Raw genomic sequence first — 9,330 nt, 5'->3', positions numbered from 1 at the left:
TTCTAAGTATTTTAATTTTTAAAAAGAAATTTTCAATTTTTTATCTGTGGATTTTAAATCCCAAAACGGCTACAGTGCTGCCTCAAATGTCATGTGACGTCACTACATCGAAACCAAACAAGACAAATAATAATTAAATCGTTTGCTGTTAGAGTTGGTTGAATTTATGTTGTGAACCGAAATGGAGCCATACTATATTAAAGATGATAGCGTAAACCTGCTTAAAGAAGATCCATATATGCAGTGTAATAAATAAAAATGGATACAAAAACTTCCGTGAGATAACCTATGGAAATATCAAATAAACAACGTAAGTAAAACCTTCTTTATATTTACATTTAATCATATCGGACAATTAAAACATTTCTTAACTGACTTCAGACAGAAGAAAGGTTGTCTTCAAGTAATTATTAAGATTTTTTTAAATATACTTATATTCTTATGTGAACTGTTTTAAGGTTATTAATTGGTTATATTTATATTTACAGATCTTCCCGACAATCGTATAGTGACAACGTTATAGAGTATGTGCAGTTTAAGAGGAAGGCAAGTTTGTATTTCATGAAAAGTAAAAGTTGTCCTGAACACAAGGTACATCAATGAAAATGAAAATGTGATGACTGTCCTGCCTAGAAGAAGTGAGGAGCCAAAAGTTTCGAAAGTGGGCACCAGTCTGAAATACATAAAGTAAAGTACACGGGAAATAGTACTTCTTTACTTGCGTAACCTACCCAACAAGATGAAGGAAGAAAAGTGACCATACAGTTCCTATTATTGCATTGCAATTTAATTCTGAAAATGACAGTGATAAAAATATATATCCATTTGTTGCAGAAAATAATTTTAGTAATGAAGAAAAGCAGACACGCAAGCAGCACAAAAATTTAGCTTAGGTGATCTGTAGTAATTATTGTAACTGTAACATATGATAAATATATACAAAAGTTCTACTGTGTGTACTCACTAATAGAACCATATAAACCAAATAAACAAAGAAATCGGTTAATAAAATACTAATTTTAGAGAAATCATGTATTTTTAATTATACAGTCCTGTAACTTAATCAGTGCACATGCACCATCAATAATAACACAGTCATGAAATAGTTTAATTGTGTCCTATTAATTACAGAATGGGCCCTTAAAATAGAATTCTCATAGACGTCTTATAATTCTATTCTTATCATAGACATCTATATAATATATTAAATATATGAATACTTCCACTTGCTGTTTTGTTTTGATTACGTCCCGTTCCAATGATTTGGAATTGACGAATCACTCGAGAGTTACTAAATTTATTCCTTTTTTTCAATAATACTTCTCTTACATAGATAGTATAAAATGTCAGTGCTTGCAAACAGAGGATTTAAACATATAAGAATCTGCAAGTTCTTTAATGTTTATGAGATTTGGGTTTCGGAACTTGTATAAGCAAATTTGTTACGATCGTACTTGTACACATCGTCACTGCAAACGTCTTATAACTTGTCATTTATTTAAATTTTAGTTATAATAGCTAAATAACTCTCAATTTTCTTCTAAGCGTTGTTTGTTTACAGTGTAATGACGTTCCGCCACAAAATGACACTTGACCGCCTGATTTAACGCGACGTTCCGTTCACCGTAAAGAAAGTTCGATTTTTATTAATGAATAGCCCTTTTTTCGAAAAAGTGATCAATGAAAGGCATATATAATACGTATACTAATTCATTAAAACACTTTCCCAAAAAGTGTCAAGTAGCCAATTGCCCTAATATCTGATAGCACGTTTTAGACAATATGAAAACCTGAAAAACTATGTATCATCGAACTTTTTCTTGGGCGGCAAAATTGTATAAATCATACACCCATGACAGCCTAAGACTTTGAGGTGAATCGTGAGCGGTTGAAAGTTATTCTGGATCGCGTATTTAACACGTTAACAGTCCCCATACAAGCCTTCCGAAATACGTCCAATGTCCATATGTCATTATATATTTTTTGATCATTATTCATGTCCACTTAGCGAATTGTGCATAAAAATAACAAAGTAAAGGTCGATGACCGATATATCCGTGTACACCGGGCGGTACACGGACTTATGATATAAAATCACCGTGTACCCTTAGCGTGTATCATGGACTTATGAGAGTGCCAGTTGGCATACGTTTAGTTTACTGGTCATAGACAATGAATAACGCAACATAGTTCACACTGTTACAGAAAAATATCATCCTACCGTCAATAATAATTATTATTGTGTTAATAAAAAGTTCACTGTCAACATTCACATTATCGATATTTACTTGCGTGTTATATATTGGCCTTAATCACCATAGTTAGAAATTCGCCTTAAACAAAATTATCAAGAAGACATCTGATCGTGCACCGCCGCCGTGCCGTGGGAACGCTGACTCCGCACCACCGCTCCGTTTCCACTGTATAGTCCCGAACGTGGGAATTCACTCTGGGCGCTAACATTGCCCCAGCAAGTCACCACTTAGGATAGTTAGTTTTAATTTAGGTTAGATTTAATTCAAAACATGTAATATTCTGTTTTGATTAAATACGTTTATATAAGTAACTAGGTATCGCTTGTGTGCGCTCGCTGCTAAAGCAGCTCGCGGAACGGTTGTCTTCTTTAGTTTTGCGTGCAAAATTTTTTTACATTTTTTCCCCTATATTGAAGTTTTATTAATTCTGATTGGGGCTGTTTGGAAAAGATATGAGTTAATATTTGCAAAATACCAAGAATTTGGGTCGTGATTTTTTTGTCTATAAGCCATACATATTTTATAGACATAATAAGGAGACAAAAGCTTGAAATATTACATACAAAAATAACTATTTATAAAAATTGTTATTTCTTGTATGACAACACTAAAATATTTTTTTATCAAAATGTGCAGAATATTAGTACCTACAAACGCCTCATACATTCTAATGATATCAATAGAAGGCAACAGCTTGAAATATTGCATACAAAAATACATATACATATATGAAAATTATTATTTCTTGTATGGCAACACTTGAATATTTTGTTACCAAAATGTGAAGTCTATTAGTACCTACAATCGCGTCATACATTATAAGGTTGTCAAAAATATACAAAAGCTTGAAATATAACATACAAAAATGCATATGTATGAAAATTATATTTTTTTGTACGGGAACACTGAAATATTATTTTACTCAAATGTTAATACTTCTAGTATCTACAAACGCCTCATACATTGGAATGACATCAAAAGGAAACAACAGCTTGAAATATGACATACAAAAATACACTTGTATGAAAATTATTATTTTTTATATGGCAACACTGAAATAATTTTCCACCAATTTATACAGTCTATAACTACCATTAAACGCCTCATACAGAAAACGGACGTTTAGTGATGCTGGGCTTGGTGGTGGTGGTATTTAAAGGGAGACAACAGCACGAAACACCACATACAAAAATACAAATGTATGAAAATTACTATTTTTTGTATGGCCACTCTAAAATATTTTTTATCAAAATGTGCAGAATATTAGTACCTACAAACGCCTCATACATTCTAATGATATCAACAGAAGACAATAGCTTGAAATATTGCATACAAAAATACATATATATGAAAATTATTATTTTTATATGGCAACACTTAAATATTTTGTTACCAAAATGTGAAGTCTATTAGTACCTACAATCGCGTGATACATTATAACGTAGTCAAAAATTTACAACAGCTTGAAATGTGCCATACAAAAATGCACATGTATGAAAATTATTATTTTTTGTATGGCAGCACTGAAATATTTTTCCACCAATATGTACAGTCTATAAGTACCATTAAACGCCTCATACAGAAAACTGACGTTAAGTGATGCTGGGCATGATGGTGGTGGTCTTTAAAGGGAGACAACAGCCCGAAACACCACATACAAAAATACAAATGTATGAAAATTATTATTTTTTGTATGGCAACACTAAGATATTTTTTAATCAAAATGTGCACAATATTAGTACCAACAAACGCCTCATACATTCTAATGTTACCAATACAAGACAACAGCTTGAAATATTACATACAAAAATATATATGTATGAAAATTAATATTTTTTGTATGGCAACACAAAAATATTTTTTTACCAAAATGTGCAGTCTATTAGTACATACAAACACGTCATACATTATAACGTTGTCAAAAATTTACAACAGCTTGAAATGTGACATACAAAAATGCACATGTATGAAAATTTTTATTTTTTGTATGGCAACACTGAAATATTTTTTTACACAATGGTACAGTCTATAAGTGCCATTAAGCGTCTCGTACAAAAAAATGACGTCAAATGGTGGCAACAGCCTGAAATCTTCGATAATCCTGTAGAAAATGCATTTGTATGAAAACATTTTTTTTGTATATGGCAACATTGGATTTTCGATTTTTTACATAGGGTCCATTTGAAATAAAAAATATCTCCCATACATAACTTATATGCTCTGTCTACGGTTTCCGCCCAAGTACTCAAAAAGTGAAAATCGTGAAAAAAAAAATCTGTATCCCAGTGTTGCCAGTCGATTAAGACGAAAATGGTCAAATGTCATTACGGCACCCATAAAAAATAGTCCTGTGAAAAAATTTAATTAAAAATATTTCTCCTTCTACTTTTCACATTTTTGAATGAAAAGTTCCAAAAAATGTATGAAAGGTGAAAAAAAAAACTTTACCTGGCAACACTTCGAGTCGAGCTCCATGACCGCCCGATACAAAGCGACTCGCTCAAATGTTGCCAACCTCAAATTATTTTGCTTCGAAAAATGCATTTTTTCGTACATTTTACAAAATGGCTGACACAAGGTGCGCCATCTGGTTTAAAAAAAATAATTTTGCCATATGATAAAATTGAGGATACACACCGGCGAATAAAATAAAAATATCGAAAAAATATCAACAGAACCACCGCGCTACGACCCCGCAAACACAACTCGAAAAATGAAAGATTTCAAACTCAAATATCTCGGCGGCCATCTTGTTTTTCCATTTTTTTCTAATTTTATCGTAACATTCGTCCCATAATTAGCCGAAAATGATACCAATCTCAGGTAGGCGCGCAGAATAAAAAAAAAGTTGAAAATCGCAGGAGGGCCGCCATCTTGAATTTTGTATGTTTCCCATTTTTCCTATAACCACCATAATATACCAAAAAAATATCTCATACATTATTACTACCCCCCACCAATAGTTTAGGCTGGGCTACTCGAAATGTCAAAAAAGTGAAAAAAAAAATCTAGTTCCCAGTGTTGCCAGTTTATTTGGATGAAAATGGTCAAATGTCATTACGACCCCCCTGACAAATATCCATGTAAAATATTTTCATTAAAAATGTTTCTCCTTCTACTTTTTACATTTTTGAATGGAAAGTTCCAAAAAAAGTATGAACAAAGAAAAAAAAACCTAAACCTGGCAACACTTCAAGTCACGCTCCACAACCGCCCCATACAAGGCGATTCGCTAAAATGTTGCCAACCTCAAAATATTTCACTTCAAAAAATGCATTTTTTCATACATTTTACGAATTGCCTGACGAACGATCCGCCATCTGGTTAAAAAATTAAATAAATCCAATTTGATAAAATCGAGCATATATCCGAAAAAAAAAAACGAAAAAAATAAAAAAAATATTTAAAAAAACACATCAGTGCCACCCCGCGAACACACCTCGAAAAATGAAAAATTTCAAACTCAAGTATCTCGGCGGCCATCTTGTTTTTCAACTTTTTCTAATTTCATCGTATCAGTCGCCCTCAAGTTAGCCGGAAACGATACCGATCTTGGATAGGTGCAAAATAAAAAAAAAATGTTGCCCAATCCAGCTCGGCCGCCATCTTGAATTTTGAAAGTTTCAGATTTTTCCCATAGACACGGAGGCAAATAAAAAATTCCACTCATACATCAAACCCACCCCCCACCACTCCTTTAGGTCGATGAAGTCGATTTTTCGTAAAACTGAAAAAAAAATCCTGCGGCCAGTGTTGCCAGTCGACATCGACGAAAATGGTCAAATGTCATTACGACAGCCAATAAAAATATTCCAGTGAAAAATTTTCATCAAAAATATTTCTCCTTTTTTTCATATTTTTGAATGAAAAGTTTGAAAAATTGTAAGAGTGGGGAGAAAAAAACTCAAACCTGGCAACACTTCGGACCGAGCCCCACGACCGCCCCGAACAAAGCAAATCGCTCAAACGTTGCCAACCTCCGAATATTTCACTTAAAAAAATCCGTTTTTTCGTACATTTTACAAATCGCCTAACAGACGACCCGCCATCTTGTTGAAAAAATAAATAAATCCAATTTGGCAAAATTGAGGATATATCCGAGTAAATTTAAAAAAATGGCAACAAAATATTAAAAATCCCAAGAGATACGACCTCCCAAAAACACCTCGAAAATTGAAAAATTTCAAACTCAAATATCTCGGCGGCCATCTTGGTTTTTCATTTTTTTCCAATTTCATCGTAACACCCACCCGAATATTATTCGAAAAAGAAACAAACATCAGCATAAAGTCAATAAATAAAAAAGTTAAAAATTTTAAATCGGCCGCCATCTTGAATCTATGGCATCTCATATTTTTCCCTTTGCCTCGGGGGGGAGAGGAGAAAACCCGCCATAGACAACAAAGTCGCTCCTAGACGGCATCATGGAGAACGGCATGTCAGTCAGTCAGTGGTAAGTTCAGGATTATATATATATAATAAAATAATTCGGTCTTTCTGTATCCTGGCTGCTGCATCCCGACACATTATATAACTCGCGTACAAGTGCTGGTGTTTTTTCTTGGATATTTGTTAATTGTTGAAATGTCAAGAAAAAATAGTGAGGAAGATATTCGAAGAATCTTAGAAGAGTCTGATTGTGAAGACGAAATCATAGAATCATTGGATCAGGAAGAAGACCAAGACGACGAAGAATGAAGATGGAGAAACGTATTTAGAAGTCGGGACAGAAATTGAAGAATCTACTAGTGGTGAATCTAGTGGTGAACTCTACGATTATTTATAACGAGATACATCCCGGAACGAGAAACAAACTGAGCATTCTAACAGCACATGAAGCAATTGCAAAAACCTGTTACAGCCCGAATGTGCACACCAATCAAGTGAAATACGTTCTTCCAGCACGGAAAAGTCACAATCAGGGTCTTCGGTGTCATTAGGTTTAGCAGGACCATCGGGATTACCAGGGTGTTATCATCAAGACGACTGACAAATTCAAATACGTCGCAGACAAACCCACATTTTTTGGAGACTTTGGGCAAAAAAGGATCTCGTTACATCCGAAGACGCTGCGTAGGATGCTACCAAAACCTCCTTGATGAAGGTAGGCTTGCTCCGTTCGCACGGGCCAAAGCTAAAAGGGTATCAACGCAATATAAAATTTGTAATTTTTTTTTTTTTTTTTTTTTTTATATAATATAAGAGTAGCAGACGAGCATGCAGTCCACCTGATGGTAAGTGGCTACTGCCGCCCATGGACATCTGTAATCAACCCCAGATAGGATTAGATATTCCTACCTGAAGTCGGCCACAGATGCGCCGCTACCCCTGAGGACTGAGCTGGAACGCCTCGGAAAAGTCTGTCTCCCTTACCACACCCTTCAAACCGGAACACAGCAGCGCTTAACACTGCTGTTATTAGGTAGAAATAGGTGTGGCGGTGGTGCCGCCGGAGTCGAACCACAAAGGGTTCTACCACCTTCAAAAAATCATACTGTATTGATTGTTTTTCTAAAGTTCAAGTTCACCAATAAAATTTTGTTTATTTTTTACTACGTTTTTTCATTTTGTGTTGTTATAGCAACACTGTTATAAAATATGACATGTTTTTGACATTTTCTATTTATTAGATCCTTGGCCACAAGTCCACAAAGAAAACACTAGCTTATTTGACAAGTCCATGGATCGAGAGCCCCTAAAGTAACACAGGGCTCGTGTACCTCATAGGGTACACGAACTCAACGGAACCGCTCCTCGTGTACCACATAGGGTATACCGAACTGTTAACGTGTTAAGTTCTCAAGAGTGTGTGAAGTCTACCAACTCGCATTTGGGCAGCTTGGTGGACTATGCCCTAAATTGCTTTTAGTCTGAGTGGAGACCAAGCGAAAAAATTCTAAGTCTATGGCGGAGATCCATGCCAGCACTACGGTAGTAATGGTCTGACAACATACTTATCAGCTGCAAGTTAGGCTGACTGTCTGCTCATTTGTTACCATTATTTTATAAAAGCCAACCCAACCATGTAAAACCCAACAACCGACAAAACCCGTGGCAAGGCCATTGTATTATTGCCACGTTGTCAAAACTACGAATTAAACAAGTAATTAATTTAAAAAATCAAAAACCCGACTGCACCAAAAAGGTTGAAGTAGAATTTCCAAAAGCAGTGAAATAGGCATTTCATTATTTTTATCCAGAAAGCCAAATACAAAATTTCATAGTAGGTTTCTGCTTCAAAAACAATAGATGTCCTAACAATATTATCCTATTTTAACCTCGTAGTGCTCATTTACGCTATATAAAGAACCTATGTGTAAAATTCACGCACGCTTAAGTTCAGCGGTTTCCCTTTGCGTTGATCTCTGGCACAGCAACTCACTTATTTAGTCAGACAGTCATCTCGATGTGTATATACGAGCATATATGTACTAGCTGACCCGGCAAACGTTGTGTTGCCATAAAAATTAAAAAATGTTAAGGGTGAACAACCCTTATCAATTAGGGGTAAAAAAAAATAGATAGTGGCCGATCTACTGAATATGTATATAAAATTAGGTAAAAATCGGTGAAGTCGTTTCGGAGGAGTACGGTAACTAACACGAGAATTTTATATATAAGATATATTATATAATGTATGTGTAATCTCCTCTTAATTTCCTTTATTTTGACACCCTACTCGATAGGTTTGGTTAACTTTTTTTAAAACGTGTTACTATTTCGCGAAAAAAATCCACCATTTACGGTCTATAAAATATATAACTTCATTAAATCAAAGTTTCGGTCATTATTTTACCTCGTTAGAGGTAGAATTTCATTATTTTTATCTAACAAGCCTGATACAAAATTTCAGTGTTTGCTTCAAAATTGACGATTGTTCAAATGAACTTTTAACCCTTATTTTACTCTCTACAGGGTTGATTTTTCGGAGGGGGATAAATTAGTGCGTCCTTGTTCCTATCCAGAAAGCCAAATATAAAATTTTATAGTAGTTGCTTCAAAATTAAAGAATTTCAAAAAAACTGTTTTGCCCTATTTTACCCTCTTAAGGGTAGAATTTCCAAAAGGCCTTTCT

At 34.5% G+C, this 9,330-nt stretch overlaps 1 long non-coding RNA gene across 1 annotated transcript in view; it reads right to left on the bottom strand.

The window, feature by feature from the left end:
• Positions 1–9,330, bottom strand: part of LOC140751782 (uncharacterized) — a 592,785-nt gene that overhangs the window by 544,932 nt on the left and 38,523 nt on the right. The window lies entirely within an intron of this gene.

This window comes from Epargyreus clarus, unplaced genomic scaffold (genome assembly GCF_041222505.1).
Source record: "Epargyreus clarus isolate Ecla_fem2 unplaced genomic scaffold, WU_Ecla_fem_2.2 ptg000023l, whole genome shotgun sequence".
Classification (NCBI taxonomy): Eukaryota; Metazoa; Arthropoda; class Insecta; order Lepidoptera; family Hesperiidae; genus Epargyreus; species Epargyreus clarus.
This window is presented reverse-complemented; position numbering and strand designations above follow the sequence as displayed.